Genomic DNA, 24,746 nt, shown 5'->3' with positions numbered 1-24,746 from the left:
TTTAAACACAGCAGCCAGAGTGATCCTGCAGAACAAGTCACCCCACGTCACTTTTCTGCTCAAAGCCCCTAGTGGCCCCCTATCTCTCTCAGAGTAAAAGCTGCAGCTATTAGATCTCAGATCTCACATCCCAGCCGTCTCCCCTCACTCCTCACTCTGCCAGACACTGGGCCTCATTCTGACCTCCCTGCTCATCCTTTAAAGTGTGCTCTTACCTCAGGGCCTTTGCACTTGCCAGCCTCTCTTTCTGGACCCATATTCCCTCTGCTATCCCCAGGGTTCCCTCCTTCATTTTCTTAGATCTTTACTTAGATGTCTTCTTCTTGCTGGTTAGTCTATCTAAAATTTTACTTCTCCCTCGCCCCCTCCACTTCCTGACCTGTTGCCTTATTGCTCTTAGAACTTATCACCAACTAACATGCTTTACTTGTGGTACTTGTTTATCTTGGTTATTGTCTATCTCCCCCACTAGAATATAAGCACTATAAGAGCAGAAGTTTTTATCTGTTTCTCATGCTCACTGCTGTATCCCCAGCACCTAGAACAGAGCCTGACCCATCGTAGACATGCAATAAACATTTGTTGGATGAGTGAATCAAGTTTCTTGATTCAATAAACATTGGGAAATCACAGAATGTTTTTGACCAGAAGAGTAAACCGATCAGAGCTCACAAAGGGGCTTAGGATAGATTAGGGTAGGGGATAGGATGGGGCCACAATAGTAGAAGGATACACATGGGAAGGTTGAAACAGAGGGCTTCAGTGGGAATAAAAGAAAACAGTAGGAGGCAGTAAGTTTCATGAGGGCAGGGAGTTTGTCTGGCATATAAGAGGCGCTGAATAAATATTTACTGAAGGATGAATGAAGGAATGATGCTTGTGTCTCATGTGGGATGGACCCAGGGCTCTGGTTTGGGTCTATCTTAGAAAAGATATAAATCCTTTTTTTTTTTTTCTTTTTTGCTTTATAACAAATTGAATCAGTTATACATATACATATGTTTCCATATCCCCTCCCTTTTGCGTCTCCCTCCCACCCTCCCTATCCCACCCCTCCAGGTGGTCACAAAGCACCGAGCTGATCTCCCTGTGCTATGCGGCTGCTTCCCACTAGCTATCTACCTTACGTTTGGTAGTGTATATATGTCCATGCCGCTCTCACTTTGTCACAGCTTACCCTTCCCCCTCCCCATATCCTCAAGTCCATTCTCTAATAGGTCTGTGTCTTTACTCCTGTCTTACCCCTATGTTCTTCATGACATTTTTTTTTCTTAAATTCCATATATATGTGTTAGCATACAGTATTTGTCTTTCTCTTTCTGACTTACTTCACTCTGTATGACAGACTCTAGGTCTATCCACCTCATTACAAATAGCTCAATTTCATTTCTTTTTATGGCTGAGTAATATTCCATTGTATATATGTGCCACATCTGCTTTATCCATTCATCCGATGATGGACACTTAGGTTGTTTCCATCTCCGGGCTATTGTAAATAGGGCTGCTATGAACATTTTGGTACATGTCTCTTTTTGAATTATGGTTTTCTCAGGGTATATGCCCAGTAGTGGGATTGCTGGGTCATATGGTAGTTCTATTTGTAGTTTTTTAAGGAACCTCCATACCGTTCTCCATAGCGGCTGTACCAATTCACATTCCCACCAGCAGTGCAAGAGTGTTCCCTTTTCTCCACACCCTCTCCAGCATTTATTGTTTCTAGATTTTTTGATGATGGCCATTCTGACTGGTGTGAGATGATATCTCATTGTAGTTTTGATTTGCATTTCTCTAATGAGTAAAGATGTTGAGCATCCTTTCATGTGTTTGTTGGCAGTCTGTATATCTTCTGTGGAGAAATGTCTATTTAGGTCTTCTGCCCATTTTTGGATTGGGTTGTTTGTTTTTTTCTTATTGAGCTGCATGAGCTGCTTATAAATTTTGGAGATTAATCCTTTGTCAGTTGCTTCACTTGCAAGTATTTTCTCCCATTCTGAGGGTTGTCTTTTGGTCTTGTTTATGGTTTCCTTGGCTGTGCAAAAGCTTTTAAGTTTCATTAGGTCCCATGTGTTTATTTTTGTCTTTATTTCCATTTCTCTAGGAGGTGGGTCCAAAAGGATCTTGCTGTGATTTATGTCATAGAGTGTTCTGCCTATGTTTTCCTCTAAGAGTTTGATAGTGTCTGGCCTTACATTTAGGTCTTTAATCCATTTTGAGCTTATTTTTGTGTATGGTGTTAGGGAGTGATCGAATCTCATACTTTTACATGTCCCTATCCAGTTTTCCCAGCACCACTTATTGAGGAGACTGTCCTTTCTCCACTGTACATTCCTGCCTCCTTTATCAAAGATAAGGTGACCATATGTCCGTGGGTTTAACTCTGGGCTTTCTATCCTGTTCCATTGATCTATGTTTCTCTTTTTGTGCCAGTACCATACTGTCTTGATTACTGTAGCTTTGTAGTATAGTCTGAAGTCAGGGAGCCTGATTCCTCCAGCTCCATTTTTCGTTCTCAAGATTGCTTTGGCTATTCGGGGTCTTTTGTGTTTCCATACAAATTGTGATATTTTTTGCTCTAGTTCTGTGAAAAATGCCAGTGGTAGTTTGATAGGGATTGCATTGAATCTGTAGATTGCTTTGGGTAGTAGAGTCATTTTCACAATGTTGATTCTTCCAATCCAAGAACATGGTACATCTCTCCATCTATTTGTATCATCTTTAATTTCTTTCATCAGTGTCTTATAATTTTCTGCATACAGTTCTTTTGTCTCCTTAGGTAGGTTTATTCCTAGAAATTTTATTCTTTTTGTTGCAGTGGTAAATGGGAGTGTTTCCTTGATTTCACTTTCAGATTTTTCATCATTAGTGTATAGGAATGCCAGAGATTTCTGTGCATTAATTTTGTATCCTGCTACTTTACCAAATTCATTGATTAACTCTTGTAGTTTTCTGGTAGCATCTTTAGGATTCTCTATGTATAGTATCATGTCATCTGCAAACAGTGACAGCTTTACTTCTTCTTTTCCAATTTGGATTCCTTTTATTTCCTTTTCTTCTCTGATTGCTGTGGCTAAAACTTCCAGAACTAGGTTGAATAAGAGTGGTGAGAGTGGGCAACCTTGTCTTGTTCCTGATCTTAGTGGAAATGGTTTCAGTTTTTCACCATTGAGGACGATGCTGGCTGTGGGTTTGTCATATATGGCCTTTATTATGTTGAGGAAAGTTCCCTCTATGCCTACTTTCTGCAGGTTTTTTATCATAAATGGGTGTTGAGTTTTGTCGAAAGCTTTCTCTGCATCGATTGAGATGATCATATGGTTTTCTCCTTCAGTTTGTTAATGTGGTGTATCACGTTGATTGATTTGCGTATATTGAAGAATGCTTGCATTCCTGGAATAAACCCCACTTGATCATGGTGTATGATCCTTTTAATGTGCTGTTGGATTCTGTTTGCTAGTATTTTGTTGAGGATTTTTGCATCCATGTTCATCAGTGATATTGGCCTGTAGTTTTCTTTCTTTGTGACATCCTTGTCTGGTTTTGGTATCAGGGTGATGGTGGCCTTGTAGAATGAGTTTGGGAGTGTTCCTCCTTCTGCTATATTTTGGAAGAGTTTGAGAAGGATAGGTGTTAGCTTTTCTCTAAATGTTTGATAGAATTCACCTGTGAAGCCATCTGGTCCTGGGTTTTTGTTTGTTGGAAGATTTTTAAGCACAGTTTCAATTTCAGTGCTTGTGATTGGTCTGTTCATATTTTCTATTTCTTCCTGATTCAGTCTTGGCAGGTTGTGCATTTCTAAGAATTTGTCCATTTCTTCCAGGTTGTCCATTTTATTGGCATAGAGTTGCTTGTAGTAATCTCTCCTGAGCTTTTGTATTTCTGCAGTGTCAGTTGTTACTTCTCCTTTTTCATTTCTAATTCTATTGATTTGAGTCTTCTCCCTTTTTTTCTTGATAAGTCTGGCTAATGGTTTATCAATTTTGTTTATCTTCTCAAAGAACCAGCTTTTAGTTTTATTGATCTTTGTATAAACATAGGCTTTCATTTTTCTTGCATAAATATCTAGGTGCAGAAAGGCTGGATCATACGGTAGGTGTACGTTCAACTTATAAAGAAACGGCCAAACTGCTGACTGAAGTGACTGCACTATTTTCCTTCCCACTAGCATGTAAAAGACTTGCAGTTCCTACACTGCCTCACCAATACTTGGTGTGGTTGGACTTTTCTAATTTTAGCCATTCAATAGGTGTGTAGTGGTATCTCCTGGGGCTTTCATTTCCATAGAGCTAATAATTGATTACATCGAGCAACTTCATGTGCTTATTTGCATCCATACACCTCCTTGGCAGGATCTCTTTTTAAATATTCTTACACATATTGTTAATTTAAAATTTTTTTCTAATTACTGAGTTTTGAGAGCTCTATACATGTTAGAGACACAAGTCTTTTCAGGTATATAATTTGTAAATATTTTCTTCCAACCTGTGGCTTTTCTTTTATTAATAATGGCTTCCAAAGATGAAACCCAATTTGTTACTTTTTTTCTTTTATGGATCTTGTTTTTGGTGTCATCTCTAGGAAATCTTTGCTTAACCCAAGGTCAAAAAGATTTTGTCCAAGTTTTAGAGATTTATGTTTTGATCTACATTTAGTTAATTCTTTATATGGTGTGAAGTAGGGATCAAAGGTCATACTTTTGCATATGGCTACCTAGGCACTACATCCATGTACTACATGCTTCCAGCACCATTTGTCAAGAAGACTATCCTTTCTCCTCAAAATTGGCTTTGCACCTCTGTTGAAAAATCAATTGTCCTTATATGTGTGGATATGTTTCTGGGATCTACATTCTGTTTGATTGACCTATTATATCTGACTCTTGGTTATAATATATTCTTTCACTGATTTCTTTTCACTTGCTCATGTAAATAGTCTCCCAGTAATATAGCCTTACCATTTGACTGGACATACCTAGGTATACCTGAAATGCATTTGATAAATCGATGGAACTTGCACTCAAACTAGGGTTACTTTCCAAAAACTCTTAAAATGTTGAGGTGTAAAAACGATGTACTCTACAGCCTTCCTGCCTCAACCAAGGGTATGTTAACACATCCCCACACAAGCTATTTTGCATGTGTATGGGGCTGTAGAGTCTGGGGAGTATGAGAGTGGTATGTGCTGTCTATCCCAAAAGATCATCACAGGAGGCAAAGGAAACATTAAGGAAATAGATAAGAATAGTCAAATGCCAAATGTTAACATATTTCTCATGCGTTTTTAATATTTACATTGAGATAAATAAGCAAATTATTATAAAATAAAATACAAAACTTTAGAGAATATTTCAAAATGCTCTTTTTTGCCAGATGCAACAAGATACTAGGAATAGAGGGATTTTCTGGAACCAGCTTATCTTTCCTTTTTTTATCACCATCGAGGGATGGGGTTGTATTTTATACAGTGTATTGTACATGTGGGTGTGAATAAGATGAAAGTTGTCTCAAAAAGAGAAATGAGCAAAGAATATATGCCGTCAACTTGTCTAAAACATTTTTTCATGTTCTGACTCATTTTTCTTTGCATTGGCATTTCAAGGCATTTTGTTTTTTAATTTGACTATTAAAAAACCTTGATAACTTCAGTGAAATCCATGAAGATAATATAAACAACAGTAATGGAAAATGAAAAGATGATAATAGCAACCAGCACTGTGATATTTCTTGCCAGTGTTCTTTACTATTTAGAATAGTAACAAATCCCATATTAATTTGACTTTTTGAACTTTGGCCTTTACTTTGGTGGAAGAAATTCCTTACACTTTGCTTATTATCTGTTTGCAATTAAAAACAATTAATGACCATACTTTGATATGATCATCTTAGAGTTGTATAGAGGGAGGATAGTTATGCAACTATTTATATATATATGGGTTCAAGGAAGTTTAAAGGCTTGATATTTGAATCCTGTGGAAAGTAGCCTCCTTTCCCAGAGGGAAAGGAACATATACATGTACTTAATGTAGTTTAAACTAAAGCAACACCTGTTCGTAGAGGCACCTTCTATTCCAGGCATGTTTAGGTATAGGGAAGGGGAACAAGAGCTATAATTCTTGTGTATAAGAAGTTTACAGGGGCTTCCCTGGTGGCGCAGTGGTTGAGAGTCTGCCTGCTGATGCAGGGGACACGGGTCTGTGCCCCGGGCCGGGAGGATCCCACATGCTGCGGAGCGGCTGGGCCCACGAGCCATGGCCGCTGAGCCTGCACGTCTGGAGCCTGTGCTGCGCGTCTGGAGCCTGTGCTCCACAACAGGAGAGGCCACAACAGTGAGAGGCCCGCGTACCGCAAAAAAAAAAAAAAAAAGAAAGAAAAAAACAGTTTACAGTTTAGGGGGGTTGAGGGCACTCAGTGACTCAACGCGGATGAGCCTGATGCAGGTTACTAAAAGGTCACCCTTGAATAAACTCTGCTTTAGGAAAGACCAGCCTACTCTTATTCTCTTAAACTCTTTAATGTGGTGCCCAATATACCTGAATATCAATGTCAAAGGCCACTTTAGAAATGTTTCCAGGGGTGCTAACAGCCAACAAGTTAATATGATTCCTATACACTTGACACAACACACCAGAGGTCTTGAATTCGGTGAGCATATTGGCCTCCTTTAAGAAAGATCACCCGTTAAACTTCGAATGCTAAGTGCTAAGAGAATGAAGTAAGTAAGAAGTGATATTCAGGTTCAGAGGCGGAAGAGAAAAGGCGTCTCACCTTGAGTAGAACATTTTGTTGGATTCTCCAAAGTGGCAAACAATGGGGAGAACACTAAATAACTAAGACTGAATAAGTTGAGAAATAAGATGAAAGCCTAAGATGGAGGTCAAAATGTCCCCTAGATTTAAGGATACATTTAGGCTGAAAGGGAAACTATTGAAAAAGATGTAGAAAATGCTAAATATTTCACAAAAAATTTATTAGAACAAAAAATGTATTAGAATAAACCAACTTAGCAAAGTTTGTTTGCAGAATACGAAATCAACATACACACATCACTTGCATTTCTGTACATTAACAATGAACAATCTGAAAAAGAAATTAGGGGAACAATTCCATTTACAATACCATCTAAAAGGATAAAATACTTAGGAATAAGCTTAACCAAAGACATGAAACACTTGTACACTGAAAACTACAGCAGTATTGAAAGAAATTAAGGAAGACATAAATAAATGGAAAGACATCCCACGTTCATGAACTATTGTTAAAATGTCCATGTTACACAAAGCTATCTACAGATTTAATGCAATGCCTATCAAAATCCCCAATTTTTGCAGAAATAGAAGAAATGACTCCAAAATTGATATGTAACCACAAAGGACCCTCAATAACGAAAGCAAACTTGAAGACCCCACACCTTCTTTTGAAATGAAGTTTTCTTGTTATTGCGGGTTAAAAATCCAAAGTCCTAAGTGTCCATAAATTATCCTCCTAAATTTATATTTTGGTTCATTCTCAGTGACAGGGCTTTCAGTGCCTGAGTGGCATTGAGGGCCCCTTCAATATCTGTAGCTTGGACTCCTGTCACTGACATGGTGTGGGTATCTCACAGCCTTGGCTGTTTTACCAGTTTATCAAGTCCCAGATGAACCATGCTCAGAAGGGCCCCACGCTTGCTTGGTTTCATGCTCTGATATTGCTGTCTTAATATTCTTAATGATTTTATCTTTGAACTTACGTTCTGTAAGTAAAGTTTATGGGACAATAAAATATACGCATGAGCAGAGGAGACACATGCAATATGTGTGTCTGCCACCATTCCTGCTGCCCCACACATCTAGTTTTCACCCTGCTTATGGTGTGCTTTCCAGGACATGCTTATTTGGTACCCATTTGGAGTCTTACTGTGTTCCAACCAGAATTCTGTGCTACTGGTCACATCCAAGACTAAGTGAAGGTGTTAACAGCTCCGGAGGCCATGCTTTCCATTTGCATCTGAACTTACTTCTAACACAGAAAGAAAGCGTTGTTTTTTAAGAAACAAGAATGTCTAAGGAATCTTATCATACCCTTTCTTACTCGTGTTACTTCCCAATATTAGCCAAACATTCTGCTGAAAAAGATGACATGTATGAAAAAGAGAAGAGAGAACAACCCACAGAACCCATTTAGGGCTCATCCTAATCTAGTATGATGTCATCTTATCTCGATTCTATCTGAAAAAAGAATTTACTTGGGCACATTCACAGGTTCCAGGTGAACGTGAATTTGGGGAGGACACTATGCACCCCAGTGCAAATACTTTCAACAAGACTTCTTCTTTGCAGTTTGAACAAGAGGCACTATATTTTCATTTTGCACTGGAGCCCACACATTATGTCACTTGTTACTGTTAGAGCCCATGTTGGAAAATGGGGCTTCATGACATAGCCAAGTGAGTCTGTCAACTGAATTCTAGAATTCTCCAGACTTACCCACTTTGTTGCAGCAAGTTGGTTCCAGGCAAACCCAGGTGAGAGGGGCATGTCCACAGTGGAGCAGAGAACTTTTGTCTCTCTATCACCAGACTCACTCCCAAGATGAAGGAAAGAAGAACTGAGCAAAGCATGGCCAGTTATTCTTCCCAACTTTGCCCGTCAGGTAGGTCACCTCACCTAGCCAGTGTCAGTGAACATAAGAGCAGGGAGGTTAAAAGTTATACTAATCAAATTCCCTTCACATGCTGGTACCCGTAGGAACAAGAAGGGAAACTGTCACTAATGCTCCCCTGTTTTTTTCAATCTCTTAACCCACTCAACGATGCTTTTAAGCCTATAATTAATGGAATATGGCTCTCCCTTCAGGAAAAAGAATAGACCTTTATCAGGACAGTCCTGCTCACACTTTTATGGGGCTACTCATTTGGGTGGCCTCCAGGAACTGCTGGTGGATGCCTTAGAGTTTCAACCCAGAAGTCTCTGATATGGGTGAGAAATTGCATTAATTCAAATGAACTCCAAGGCTACGCATATCCAATGATCAGAAACAACTTTTTGTTCTACCAGCCACCCACAACACAGCTAACCATAGACCTTTGATGAGGTCAAATGACAAACTAAGATTAAATACATAAAAGCATCCAGTAATACAATTCAGAAATCATAGAAATGTTGCAAATTTGTAAGTACACCTTTGCCAGTATCAAATTCTTCACAGAGAAATTAAAAGGGCACACATTACATGCTCTTATGAATTAAGGTTCCAAAGTATTAAATCCCAATTTTGAAATCAAGTTTCCTTGTTACTGTGGGTTAAAAATCCAAAGTCCTAAACGTCCATAAACAATCCTCCCAAATGTACATTTGGTTCATTCTCAGTGACAGGGCTTTCATTGCCTGAATGGGACTGAGGGCTCCTTCAGTATCTGTAGCTTGGACTTCTGTCACTGACACAGGTGTGGGTCTCTCAGGGCCTTGGCTGTTTTATCAGTTTATCAACCCTCTCATGAACCATGCTTTTAAAGAGTCTAAAGAGTTGCTAAGATACAATTTGATTTTACAGCACTATCCCCCAAATTTAAAAACAATCTCAAAAGCAAGCCAATCCCCCACTCCTAGAAGAGTGAAACAAGGCACATTTTTGTTCCCGGAATCCAGTAAAGACTTTGACCAAAGAACATAGCAGAAACTCGATGGCATTTGAGAGAAAGATAAAGTCTCTTTGGTTTTAGCCTCACTAGAATGTCCATTAGTCTATGCCATTTAACTGAAATTTCTGACCTGCGAACTTCGAACCAGGAGGAAACTTTTAGCTTGACCTTGATTTGTCACTATGAATTTGCCATGTGCAGTGCACAGCCCTGAGCATCTGTCACACATGGACTCTTGAGTTAGCCTTCCTCTTTGATGACCTTGTTGTTTACACTGCAGTACTGAACTGTTTATGGGTTCTGTCGAGTAACATTACACCTCCAGGTCTGAGGCGTAGATTTGACAGTCCTATGCCGCCATGGTCATTTTCACTGCCTCCTGCTATGGAACTACATAGACCAAAGGCGGCTGCCTTTAGGAGAACATTTCTTTCTCCAATATAATTGACAAATCCAGTGTCAGCTTGGGAGTCACTTGAGCCTACGGTAGACCATATGTGTCAATGCCGACAAGTTCTATAAAACATGTTTTCCTTACAATTGAGTCTTTGTCTCAGTCAAGCCTGCTTGGGAAAAACTGTACCTGAAGAGTAAGGCAAGGTGGACGGCTGCCTGAGACTTTCCTGCCCTGTAAACTCCAGCACACTCTCAAGTCAAGTGCCAGGTAAAGGTCTCTGTATACTAAAGACCCTCCAGGTGCCTTATTCATTCCGCTCCAGGTATTGCTCAGTCACCTGCAACTCCCTAACGCCCCTTTTCTTTATGCCAGACCTTTACTTAAGTGGCTTGAAAGAAACAGCCACTCTCCCACACCATAAGCTGCAGCCATCAGCCAAAATCAAAGTAGCTTATGGCTGGTGTAGTGGGTTGGATGGTGGCCCCCAAAAGGATATATCCATGTCCTAATCCTTGACGGTTACCTCATTTGAAAAAAAAGGTTTTGCAAATATCATTAAGGATCTTGAGATGGGATTTCCACCCTATGTTAGCTGGATGGGTCCTAAATACAATGACAATTGTCCTTAATATACAAGAAGGGCAGAGGGATATTTGAGACACACAAAAGAGAAGATACAGACACAGAAAGGGGGTGATGTGAAGACACAGACCAAAACTGAGTGACGTGGCCTCAAGCCAAGGAAGCTGGCAACCACCAGAAGCTGAAAGAGGCAAGGGATAGAATCTTCCCTAGAGCATCAGTAGGGAGAGCAGCCTTGCTGACACCTTGACAGCACACTTCTGGCCTCTACAACTGTGAGATAGTAAATTTCTATTGTGTTCAGCCTCCAAGTTTATTAGTCTCCCAGCAAGCACGGCACATTTATGCAGCATGCATTAAACGTTTTCTAAGCTTCAGCAGTTTACTGCACAAACCTAAATATTTTCAAACAGTCAAAGGCCTCAACATCCCACCATACATTAAAGACCAAGGCAGTAGACTACCTTCCTTGGCAGTAACAAAAGATTTTCCACATGCACATTTTCCTCTCCAAAATGTCAGCTCCTTTCTTTTCATTTCTCAGTGTTCCCAGGTAATGCACCAAGTGTTAGGGACTTCTAATTACCTTCCAGCAAGTACAATGCCTTCATTCCATTTGGTTTGGAATAAATTAGGAAATAAGAGAAAAGAGAAAAGATGGAGGGCCGAATATTCCTGTTACTGTTGATAACCCTGGCTTGAGAATCCAGTTGGAATGAAATGATCACATAACTGAACCGCAGAATTGGGCAGATTTACTAACTAGTAATACACAGAATGAGAGAAACAGAAGACACTCACTCACACTCTCAAGGGAGAGAACAGAATTAGTCAAGGCAAGCATGCACGCTTAATTCTTTTCAAGCTTTCTGTATAAGTCACTTGATCACCCTGGGGCAGAGTCAGTAAAGAAGCAGCGCTGATAGGACCCTACGAGCTCTCTTGACAGGACTGAAACATCAGGAGCAGGAAAGGAACATTCCCTCACTCCCCACCACCACCACCCCCAGCAGTAAAAATATGATCATCCACATTGACAATGTAAAAGAAATCAGAAACTACGCTAACTCTGAGTCACTCTTAGTATACCAACAGCTAATCGGGAGCCTTGTGAAAAAACATCTTGATTAGTTGCTAATAAAACTCTTTAGGGGCCTGGGGGAAGATGGCGGAAGAGTAAGACGCGGAGATCACCTTCCTCCCCACAGATACACCAGAAATTCATCTACACGTGGAACAACTCCTACAGAACACCTACTGAACGCTGGCAGAAGACCTCAGACCTCCCAAAAGGCAAGAAACTCCCCATGTACCTGGGTAGGGCAAAAGAAAAAAGAATAAACAGAGACAAAAGGATAGGGACGGGACCTGCGCCAGTGGGAAGGAGCTGGGAGGCAGGAAAGGTTTCCACACACTAGGAAGCCCCTTCGAGGGCGGAGACTGCAGGTGGCGGAGGGGGAAAGCTTGGGAGTAGCGGAGGAGAGCACAGCAACAGGGGAGCGGGGGGCAAAGCAGAGAGATTCCCGCACAGAGGATTGGTGCCGACCGGCACTCACCAGCCGGAGAGGCTCGTCTGCTCGGCCGCCGGGGAGGGCGGGGCTGGGAGCTGAGGCTCGGGTTTCGGGTTTCGGTCGGGAGCGCGCAGGGAGAGGACTGGGGTTGGCGGCCTGAACACAGCCTGAACGGGTTAGTGCACCACAGCTGGCCGGGAGGGAGGCCTGGAAAAAGTCTGGACCTGCCAAAGAGGCAAGAGACTTTTTCTTCCCTCTTTGTTTCCTGGTGCGCGAGGAGAGGGGATTAAGAGCGCTGCTTAAAGGAGCTCCAGAGACGGGCGCGGGCGTGGGACGCTAGGGCTGCTGCTGCCACCGCCAAGAGGCCTGTGTGCGAGCGCAGGCCACTGTCCATGCCCCCTTTCCGGGGAGCCTGTGCAACCTGCCACTGCCGGGGTCCCGGGACCCAGGGATGGCTTCCCCGGGAGAGTGCACGACGCGCCTCGGGCTGGTGCAACGTCACGCCGGCTTCTGCTGCCGCAGGCTCACCCCGCACTCCGTACCCCTCCCTCCCCCAGGCCTGAGTGAGTCAGAGTCCCCAAAGCAGCTGTTCCTTTAACCCCGTCCTGTCTGAGCGAAGAACAGACGCCCTCCAGCGACCTACATGCAGAGGCGGGGCCAAATCCAAAGCTGAGACCCGGGAGCTGTGAGAACAAAGAAGAGAAAGGAAAATCCCTGCCAGCAGCCTCAGAAGCAGTGGATTAAAGCTCCACAATCAACTTGTACCCTGCATCTGTGGAATACATGGATAGACAAGGAATCATCCCAACTTGAGGAGGTGGACTTTGAGAGCAAGATTTATGATTTTTTCCCCTTTTCCTCTTTTTGAACAACACAATAAGTGAAATTAAAAATACTCTAGATTGGATCAATAGCAGAATAACTGAGGCAGAAGAACGGATAAGTGACCTGGAAGATAAAATAGTGGAAATAACTACTGCAGAGCAGAATAAAGAAAAAAGAATGAAAAGAACTGAGGACAGTCTCAGAGACCCCTGGGACAACATGAAACGCACCAACATTCGAATTATAGGGGTTCCAGAAGAAGAAGAGAAAAAGAAAGGGACTGAGAAAATATTTGAAGAGATTATAGTTGAAAACTTCCCTAATATGGGAAAGGAAATAGCTAATCAAGTCCAGGAAGCACAGAGCGTCCCATACAGGAAAAATCCAAGGAGAAACACGTCAAGACACATATTAATCAAACTGTCAAACATTAAATACAAAGAAAACATATTAAAAGCAGCAAGGGAAAAACAACAAATGACACACAAGGGAATCCCCATAAGGTTAACAGCTGATCTTTCAGCAGAAACTCTGCAAGCAAGAAGGGACTGGCAGGACATTTTTAAAGTGCTGAAGGAGAAAAACCTGCAACCAAGATTACTCTACCCAGCAAGGATCTCATTCAGATTTGATGGAGAAATTAAAACCTTTACAGACAAGCAAAAGCTGAGAGGGTTCAGCACCACCAAACCAGCTTTACAACAAATGCTAAAGGAATTTCTCTAGGCAAGAAACACAAGAGAAGGAAAAGACCTACAATAACGAACCCAAAACAATTAAGAAAATGGGAATAGGAACACACATATCGATAATTACCTCAAATGTAAATGGACTAAATGCTCCCACCAAAAGACACAGATTGGCTGAATGGATACAAAAACAAGACCCATATATATGCTGTCGACAAGAGACCCACTTCAGACCTAGAGACACATACAGAGTGAAAGTAAGGGGATGGAAAAAGATATTCCATGCAAATGGAAACCAAAAGAAAGCTGGAGTAGCAGTTCTCATATCAGTCGAAATAGACTTTAAAATAAAGACTATTAGAAGAGACAAAGAAGGACACTACCTAATGATCAAGGGATCGATCCAAGAAGAAGATATAACAATTGTAAATATTTAGGCACCCAACATAGGAGCACCTCAATACATAAGGCAAATACTAACAGCCATAAAAGGGGAAATCGACAGTAGCACATTCATAGTAGGGAACTTTAACACCCCACTTTCACCAATGGACAGATCATCCAAAATGAAAATAAATAAGGAAACACAAGCTTTAAATGATACATTAAACATGATGGACTTAACTGGTATTTATAGGACATTCCATCCAAAAACAAAAGAATACACATTTTTCTCAAGTGCTCATGGAACATTCTCCAGGATAGATCATATCTTGGGTCACAAATCAAGCCTTGGTAAATTTAAGAAAATTGAAATTGTATCAAGTATCTTTTCCGACCACAATGCTATGAGACTAGATATCAATTACAGGAAAAGAGCTGTAAAAAATACAAACACATGGAGGCCAAACAATACACTACTTAATAACGAAGTGATCACTGAAGAAATCAAAGAGGAAATCAAAAAATACCTAGAAACAAATGACAATGGAGACACGACAACCCAAAACCTAGGAGAGGCAGCAAAAGCAGTTCTAAGAGGGAAGTTTTTAGCAATACAATCCTACCTTAAGAAACAGGAAACATGTCGAATAAACAACCTAAACTTGCACCTAAAGCAATTAGAGAAAGAAGAACAAAAAAACCCCAAAGTTAGCAGAAGGAAAGAAATCATAAAAATCAGATCAGAAATAAGTGAAAAAGAAATGAAGGAAACGATAGCAAAGATCAATAAAACTAAAAGCTGGTTCTTTGAGAAGATAAACAAAATTGATAAACCATTAGCCAGACTCATCAAGAAAAAAAGGGAGAAGACTCAAATCAATAGAATTAGAAATGAAAAAGGAGAAGTAACAACTGACACTGCAGAAATACAAAAGCTCAGGAGAGATTACTACAAGCAACTCTATGCCAATAAAATGGACAACCTGGAAGAAATGGACAAATTCTTAGAAATGCACAACCTGCCAAGACTGAATCAGGAAGAAATAGAAAATATGAACAGACCAATCACAAGCACTGAAATTGAAACTGTGCTTAAAAATCTTCCAACAGGGGCTTCCCCGGTGGCGCAATGGTTGAGAGTCCGCCTGCCGATGCAGGGGACACGGGTTCGTGCCCCAGTCCGGGAAGATCCCACATGCCGCGGAGCGGCTGGGCCCGTGAGCCATGGCCTCTGAGCCTGCGCTCCACAACGGGAGAGGCCAGAGCAGTGAGAGGCCCGCGTACCGCAAAAAAAAAAAAAAAAAAAAAAATCTTCCAACAAACAAAAACCCAGGACCAGATGGCTTCACAGGTGAATTCTATCAAACATTTAGAGAAAAGCTAACACCTATCCTTCTCAAACTCTTCCAAAATATAGCAGAAGGAGGAACACTCCCAAACTCATTCTACAAGGCCACCATCACCCTGATACCAAAACCAGACAAGGATGTCACAAAGAAAGAAAACTACAGGCCAATATCACTGATGAACATGGATGCAAAAATCCTCAACAAAATACTAGCAAACAGAATCCAACAGCACATTAAAAGGATCATACACCATGATCAAGTGGGGTTTATTCCAGGAATGCAAGCATTCTTCAATATACGCAAATCAATCAACGTGATACACCACATTAACAAATTGAAGGAGAAAAACCATATGATCATCTCAATCGATGCAGAGAAAGCTTTCGACAAAACTCAACACCCATTTATGATAAAAAACCTGCAGAAAGTAGGCATAGAGGGAACTTTCCTCAACATAATAAAGGCCATATATGACAAACCCACAGCCAACATCGTCCTCAATGGTGAAAAACTGAAAGCGTTTCCAGTAAGATCAGGAACAAAACAAGGTTGCCCACTCTCACCACTCTTATTCAACACAGTTTTGGAAGTTTTAGCCACAGCAATCAGAGAAGAAAAGGAAATAAAAGGAATCCAAATCGGAAAAGAAGAAGTAAAGCTGTCACTGTTTGCAGATGACATGATACTATAAATAGAGAATCCTAAAAATGCTACCAGAAAACTACTAGAGCTAATCAATGAATTTGGTAAAGTAGCAGGATACAAAATTAATGCACAGAAATCTCTGGCATTCCTATACACTAATGATGAAAAATCTGAAAGTGAAATCAAGGAAACACTCCCATTTACCACTGCAACAAAAAGAATAAAATTTCTAGGAATAAACCTACCTAAGGAGACAAAAGACCTGTATGCAGAAAATTATAAGACACTGATGAAAGAAATTAAAGATGATACAAATAGATGGAGAGATATACCATGTTCTTGGATGGGAAGAATCAACATTGTGAAAATGACTCTACTACCCAAAGCAATCTACAGATTCAATGCAATCCCTATCAAACTACCACTGGCATTTTTCACAGAACTAGAGCAAAAAATATCACAATTTGTATGGAAACACAAAAGACCCTGAACAGCCAAAGCAATCTTGAGAACGTAAAATGGAGCTGGAGGAATCAGGCTCCCTGACTTCAGACTATACTACAAAGCTACAGTAATCAAGACAGTATGGTACTGGCACAAAAACAGAAATATAGATCAATGGAACAGGATAGAAAGCCCAGAGGTAAACCCACGCACATATGGTCCCCTTATATTTGATAAAGGAGGCAGGAATGTACAGTGGAGAAAGGACAGCCTCTTCAATAAGTGGTGCTGAGAAAACTGGACAGGGACATGTAAAAGTATGAGATTCGATCACTCCCTAACACCATACACAAAAATAAGCTCAAAATGGATTAAAGACCTAAATGTAAGGCCAGAAACTATCAAACTCTTAGAGGAAAACATAGGCAGAACACTCCATGACATAAATCACAGCAAGATCCTTTTGGACCCACCTCCTAGAGAAATGGAAATAAAAACAAAGATAAACAAATGGGACCTAATGAAACTTCAAAGCTTTTGCACAGCAAAGGAAACCATAAACAAGACCAAAAGACAACCCTCAGAATGGGAGAAAATATTTGCAAATGAAGCAACGGACAAAGGATTAATCTCCAAAATTTATAAGCAGCCCATGCAGCTCAATAACCAAAAAACAAACAACCCAATCCAAAAATGGGCAGAAGACCTAAATAGACGTTTCTCCAAAGAAGATATATAGACTGCCAACAAACAGATGAAAGAATGCTCAACACCATTAATCATTAGAGAAATGCAACTCAAAACAACAATGAGATATCATCTCACACCAGTCAGAATGGCCATCATCAAAAAATCTACAAACAATAAATGCTGGAGAGGGTGTGGAGAAAAGGGAACACTCTTGCACTGCTGGTGGGAATGTGAATTGGTACAGCCACTATGGAGAACAGTATGGAGGTTCCTTAAAAAACTACAAATAGAACTACCATATGACCCAGCAATCCCACTACTGGGCATATACCCTGGGGAAACCATAATTCAAAAAGAGTCATGTACCAAAATGTTCATTGCAGCTCTATTTACAATAGCCCGGAGATGGAAACAACCTAAGTGTCCATCATCAGATGAATGGATAAAGAAGATGTGGCACATATATACAATGGAATATTACTCAACCATAAAAAGAAATGAAATTGAGTTATTTGTAGTGAGGTGGATGGACCTAGAGTCTGTCATACAGAGTGAAGTAAGTCAGAAAGAGAAAGACAAATACCGTATGCTAACACATATATATGGAATTTAAGAAAAAAAGTGTCATGAAGAACCTAGGGGTAAGACAGGAATAAAGACACAGACCTGGGGCTTCCCTGGTGGTGCAGTGGTTGAGAGTCTGCCTGCCGATGCAGGGGACACGGGTTCGTGCCCCGGTCCAGGAAGATGCCACATGCCGCGGAGTGGCTGGGCCCGTGAGCCATGGCCTCTGAGCCTGCGCGTCCGGAGCCTGTGCTCCGCAACGGGAGAGGCCACAATAGTGAGAGGCCCGCGTACCGAAAAAAAAAAAAAAAAGACACAGACCTAGTAGAGAATGGACTTGAGGATATGGGGAGGGGGAAGGGTAAGCTGTGATACACAACCAAATATAAGGTCGCTAGCTAGTGGGAAGCAGCCGCATAGCACAGGGAGATCAGATCGGTGCTTTGTGACCACCTGGAGGGGTGGGATAGGGAGGGTGGGAGGGAGGGAGACGCAAGAGGGAAGAGATATGGGAACATATGTATATGTATAGCTGATTCACTTTGTTATAAAACAGAAACTAACACACCATTGTAAAGCAATTATACTCCAATTAATATGTAAAAAAAATGTCATGAAGAACCTAGGGGTAAGACAGGAATAAAGACACAGACCTACTCGAGAATGGACTTGAGGATATGGGGAAGGGGAAGGGGAAGCTGTGACAAAGTGAGAAAGTGGCATGGACATATATACACTACCAAACGTAAAATAGATAGCTAGTGCGAAGCAGCCACATGGCACAGGGAGATCAGCTCGGTGCTTTGTGACCACCTAGAGGGGTGGGATAGGGAGGGTGGGAGGGAGGGAGACGCAAGAGGGAAGAGATATGGGAACATATGTATATGTATGACTGATTCGCTTTGTTATAAATCAGAGACTGACACACCATTGTAAAGCAATTATATTCCAATAAAGATGTAAAAATAAAAAATATAAATGGTTTAAAAAAGCAAGTAAATATCTATGTATTGCTAGAAAAGAGATAATTTAATGATGAGCTTTCTTTATTAGTCATATTTTATACTGTTAGAAGAATGAGACTGTCAACTGAATTCTGTCCCCCCAAAATTCATACATTCAAGCTCTAACAAAGTGATGGTATTTGGAGATGGGGCCTTTGGCAGGTAATTAGATTAAATGATGTCTTGAGGATTAGGCTCTATTAGTGCCCCTATAAGAAGAAACCAGAGAATGTTTTCTGTCTCTCTCCAACATGTGAGGACACAGTGAAAAGACAGTTGTCTGCAAGCCAGCAAGAGAGCCCTCACCAGGCACTGAATTGGCCAGCACCATGAGTTTAGACTTCCAAGCCTCTAGAACTGTGAGTTGTTAAAGTCACTAAGCCTATAGTATTATGTTATGGCACCTTGAGCTATAAGAGTACTAAATGGAAGAGACATGGAGGAACCCTAAACGCATATTGCTAAATGAAAGATGCCAACCTGAAATGGATACATACTGTATGATTTCGGCTATATGACATCCTGGAAAACGTAGGGCACTTAACCTATTCTGTATGATACTGTAATGGTCAATGCTTGTCATACATTCGTCAAAACCCATAGGATATACAACAGAGTAAACTGTAATGTAAACTATGGATATTAGTTAATAATAATGTATGAACATTGGCTCATCAATTGTAAAAAAATGCCCCACACTAATGCAAGACGTTAATAATACGGGAAACTGTGGTTTGGGGAATAGATGTGAGGGGGTGTATGGGAACTCTATACTCTGCTCAAAAATTCTCTTTAAACTTAAAACTACTGTAAATATAGTCTACCAATTTATTTAAACAAAATAAATCTAAGTTGCCTCATCATGTTGTGAGGTTATTAACCATCTTATAGTTTTTCTATTTTCTATTTCTAAAGACCTACTTCTTTAATGTTCATTTCTATCTTCTTTTATCCTTGTAAAAAATATATCAAATGTTTTGTATTATTTCACCTCCCAGCCTATTATCTTTTTAGTTATATGTCTTTCACAAACATTCATTAGAAACTACATTAGATATCCTTGACTTATTACACTCTATGCCCATTACTATTTTCACCACCTCCCTCGCAATGCTTGAACCTTGGCTATGACCCATTGTCACCTCTGGACAAATAGTTTCTGCTCTATTTTCTGTCTTCTGTCCTTCTGGGCCACTTCTGTCTACCATCATTACCCAAAGAACTGACTTTACAGATTCTATATGCCAGTGTGTAAGACTTGCAGTGTTTTAAGAAGTATCCCAACTTCATGATGATGATTTGGGGTCATTACTAAAGCATTCGGGATCATACATATTCTTTTGAGGTAGTTTTACAGGACAACGCACATTGGTATTTTTCTCCTATTAACAGAGTAGGAAATTGTGGGTTGATGTGCAGTTATTTCAATTAAGAAAGCAAGATATGAACACTGCTTCTCTGCTGGGGTACTTGGCACTGCTCTTTCTCGTGCTGGGACATATTTTGCGCCTTTACAGCCTTGCATCTAGGTGTCCTGATCAGACTAATGTTTGGCTTTATTGGATACGTTGACCAGTCTGATTGATATTCTGGTACATACAGGGTACTTGGTCATGGTTGCTCACCTCTGAACCTCAGCATCATCACCTGCAAAGTGCAACTAATAGCATATCCGCTTTGTGGGGTTTTTGTGGATTTGGCAAGCGTCATAGTGCCTGGCACATGCTGGAGACTCAGGTGATGCAGTAATTACTCAAATGTGCATTTCCAATGGATCCCTCCCACCTGGACAGGGTGACTTAACAGCCTTGGGGGAGTAAGAGCAGGACAAACAGCAAGGGCAGCATGGGCCAAGGGAAGGAGGTGAGAACTGACATGCAGGGGGCCCTCTTGCTGGTATCACCAGAGGGCCCATAGTGAGCCAGGATGTGGGGAGAGACTGGCCGGTCAGTAAGACCAGGCCAAGAAAGGCCGTGTGAGGGGGCTTAGCTTTTACCTTGTGGTAGAGGCCATCCAAAGGAGAAAGTGGAAGATGGGCAGGTATAGACTTCTCCCTTAGGAATTGTCCTCGGGGTCTGTTTATGTCCTGGCAGGGTGCGTTCAACGAGTTGGCCTCTCCAGCACATTCTAGAGAGCACTGGCCATGTCTGACCTTCTGGAGATACAGCCCTGACCTCCTGGCCACCTCACTGAGGAGAGGGCTCATGGGGGAATCAGCTTCACTCTGCATCTGTCCACCAGTCCTGCACCCTGGACCCAGGACCACTCACTTCCAAGAGGCACATCCAGCTGCCAGAGGAAGTGACATTTCCTGACTCATCTGGCTAAGAATGAGCAGAGTATCACTGACCATTCCAGGGGAGTAGCTGCCACAGAAGATCAGGATGCGTACAAGCCATAGAAGATCAGAAGGAACAAAGGTCAGTCCACGTGGGTGTTCACATGGGCGCCTCACAGTCCCCAACAGGCCCTCGAGTTTCCCTTCCAGCCCAACACACACTCCACCTGCCCACAGTCGCCTGTGCCACCATCACACAGCCCCACAGAGCTCCAAACATCCTCAAACACACAAACTCCCTACTTATAAGCAGATGCCTGACTGTGTGCCCAGAACCCTCCTGCTCCAATATACATGCACTACAAACCCCAATAAAATCACAGCCACGGTCTTGAATACAAAAACTCACCCCCAACGGCCCCTGATAATCAAACACCTAAATCCTCATACCCCACAAAAATCCACCCAACCCCATATAACCCCTCAATGCAAACACACAAACCCTTCAACAATAGCCAAATATATTCAAACCTAACTCACATACTTCTTAATATAAGACACAACCCCCAAAATCCAAATAGAACACATACAGTCCCCACACAGCTGTCAACATCCACATATGTACAATGCCTCAGAAGCTGAGACAAACACAAAATACCATCAGAGAGACACAATATTTCCAACCTTCTCCTAAATACTCCCCCCAGAACACATCATGACCTCACACCCCCAATACAAACATACACCCATCTCCCTCTTGAGATACTATAAACAGCCTCTGTCATACCCCCTGATTATACACACACAGCTGGCAGCCCCAATTTACACTGACAACCCCAATCTCTGCAAATTCCTCCGCATCAAAAATACACTCCCTGAACTCTTACCCTACAGGATGAGCATGTGTATAACCCCTGCACTCTGAATACACACAGATCCAACACACAAAGCATTAAAATGCATACCACTACCTCTTCTCAAATGCCTGCACACATAGCCTCAAAACACCCAGAAGCAGTCCACCACCCAGCCACACCATGCTACACCAACCGTACACTCACAAAGTCACTCATGCCCCTCATCTCTCCCCAGATCACACATACACAGTCTCTACACAGCTTTACTATTACCCCAAACCATCCTATACCCTAAACATACATCCAAGAGTTCCCCACACAGCCCTAACCGATGATAGAGGCAGCTCTACCAGGGGCATCATGGTACCCTGAACGGGCAAATGCCGCTGAGGTAAGTGCCTCCTATGTTGCTGCATTTCTTGCTGCTGTTGCAAATCATCCCTTGACCCCACCCAGGCTGACTGGGACACCCTAAACAGGAAGTGGCAGCATAGGAGTCAGGGAAGAGGAAACTCCATTCCAGGTGTTCCCTGTCACCATCCATTGCACCGAAACATCGGATGACCAGCATGAACAAGAAACAGAGACATGTAACTATACCATGATAGAAAGGCAAATTTTTCTAGAAAAAATTTGTCCAAGGGAAGGGGGAGAAGGGTGCTCCCCCTAATTAAAAAGCCATGCTGTTACAATTCAAAGAAACGTCAGAGGGCCTCCCTGGTGGCGCAGTGGTTGAGAGTCCGCCTGCCGATGCAGGGGATACGGGTTCGTGCCCCGGTCTGGGAGGATCCCATATGCCGCGGAGCGGCTGGGCCCGTGAGCCATGGCCGCTGGGCCTGCGCATCCGGAGCCTGTGCTCCGCAACGGGAGAGGCCACAACAGTGAGAGGCCCGCATACCGCAAAAAAAAAAAAAAAAAGAAACGTCAGATACAGTCCAACAGGCATGGGGCTGCATCCATGTTGTAGCTGGATACGAAAAAGATAATTTTTCTGAAGCCCCAAATCTCGCACATGGGCCCCGCTGCCCCATTGGCCAGGAACCCAGCAGAGGACGCTTAAGGGATATAGGGACTTCTGGGACCCTTACCGGTCTCCACCAAGGGGTGGTGCCATCACACAGCTCCATCCTTCATGAGATGACTGACAGACCTCGCTGTATTGGCAGCTCTGGAGATCGGGGGTCCCTAATGACGTAAACTCGAGACCGCCCAAGCACACGTTGGAAATTTTTGCTCAGGCGCTGCAGACTCTTCAGGAGACTGGAGTGATGGGCAGCTGGCACCTCTCCGAATCCTGTACCCTGACCTCTGCCAAGGCCTGTGCCTTAGGGACCTGGCAGATCCCTGGAGCGTGGCCCTCCTCTGGCACACTTGCCCATATACTTCTCTAATTATCCGTGGGACACACATCAACAACTTTTCTTATGGCTCTCATTGGCAACTGGAGCTCAAATTACAGTGCCTCCTGGGAACCCCTCCAATTATAAGCAAGGGCCACACTTTAGATTACAAGGCATAGTAGTCAGGGGAGTAGAAAGCATTCAACTTCCATTGAATGTCACTACTGAAACAATCTTTATTAAAAATCTTTTAGGGGTGGTAGCCCCTCTGGCCCCACCCTTTCCCGTTACAGCTATGGATGCCTTGATATACTGCAACGCCATTTGGAACAAACCCAAATTCCTGGCCTTCCTGGTGGAAGCTGAAATTGGGAGCCCATAAGACTGCCACCTAGGACAGTAAATATCCCCCAATAACATGTATGACAGGGGGCTATGGGATTGCAGCCCATAATTCAGAATTTATGAAAAAAAGAAGTCATTAAACACACCATTTCTCCTTTTCAATTTCCCCATTTGGCTGCTGTTAAAGCCTGCTATTAATCAGTGGTGCCTTATAATCAACTACTGAAATATAAATGCTGATCCCCACTCTTAAGGCTCCCATTTCCAACACTGTCCAGTTCATTAAGGATATCCAAAGGGCTCCAGGGAATTACTTTGCTGTGACAATCTAGCTATTATGTTCTATTCAGTACCAGTTATTAAGGAGTCCCAGCTGCAGTCTACTTTTACTTCAGAAGGCACCCAGTATGTTTTAACCTGTCTGCCTACTGGCTATCTTAACAGCCCAGCTATTGCCCACAGTCTTTGATGGCAAGACCTGGTGTCCCCTTGCACCGTCTGGCACTATACTGATGTTCTAATCCAGAGCCCCTCAGGAGACTGGTGCACAAGGCCCTAACATGGTTGGTGACCCATCTATAACATACAGGTGGGCTATTTATTGCCCCACATAAAATTCAAGGGCTGTCCACAACTATTAAATTTCTGGGCATTAACTGATCCTCTAAAAGCCAGGAAATTCCTCTTGCAGCTAAACCTCAGCTGTTAACTATTCAGCCCCCCAACACACTATAGCAAGCCCAACACGGCTTACTTAGGTCTCTCCACACTTTGGAGGCAACAAATACCACACTTGTCCATCATTCTTAGACCCATTTATGCAGCCATGTACAAACCCTCCATAGTTTACTGGCGAAGAGCTAAACAATAAGCTTTATAGCAGGCACAAAGCTCAATTAGTCAAGCTCTCCCACTGGTTCCCCCTGGCTGCTCCTTCTGGGCTGAGAATGGACTATGTGTCCCGAAGCCTTTGGACTAACACAGCTCCTCCTAGCTGCCTGTGGGCTTCTGCACCAGACGGCTGCTCTCTACACCACTACACCCCCTCAGAACCGATCTGGGAACTGGTTCGTTGGTTTTGGTCTTGGTTTTGTGTGCACTGATGCCAGAATTTGTTTGCGTCTTTTGCGTTTTGGTGTACAAAATGGGAAGTACAAAATGGGATATACTCCATCTACCCTGAAGGAGAGCCCTTTGGGGCCTATAGTAGATAAATGGGTGTAACAT

The 24,746-nt window shown here is 42.3% G+C and overlaps 1 long non-coding RNA gene across 4 annotated transcripts in view; it reads right to left on the bottom strand.

Moving 5' to 3' along the window:
* LOC308610661 overlaps positions 1-24,746 on the bottom strand; it is a 279,944-nt gene that overhangs the window by 246,498 nt on the left and 8,700 nt on the right. The gene's annotated exons all lie outside the window — the stretch shown is intronic.

The sequence above is a fragment of the Mesoplodon bidens genome, assembly GCF_964165515.1.
Source record: "Mesoplodon bidens genome assembly, chromosome: 2".
NCBI lineage: Eukaryota > Metazoa > Chordata > Mammalia > Artiodactyla > Ziphiidae > Mesoplodon > Mesoplodon bidens.
Note: the sequence above shows the minus strand (reverse complement) of the source record. Positions and strands in the feature narration are given on the sequence as shown.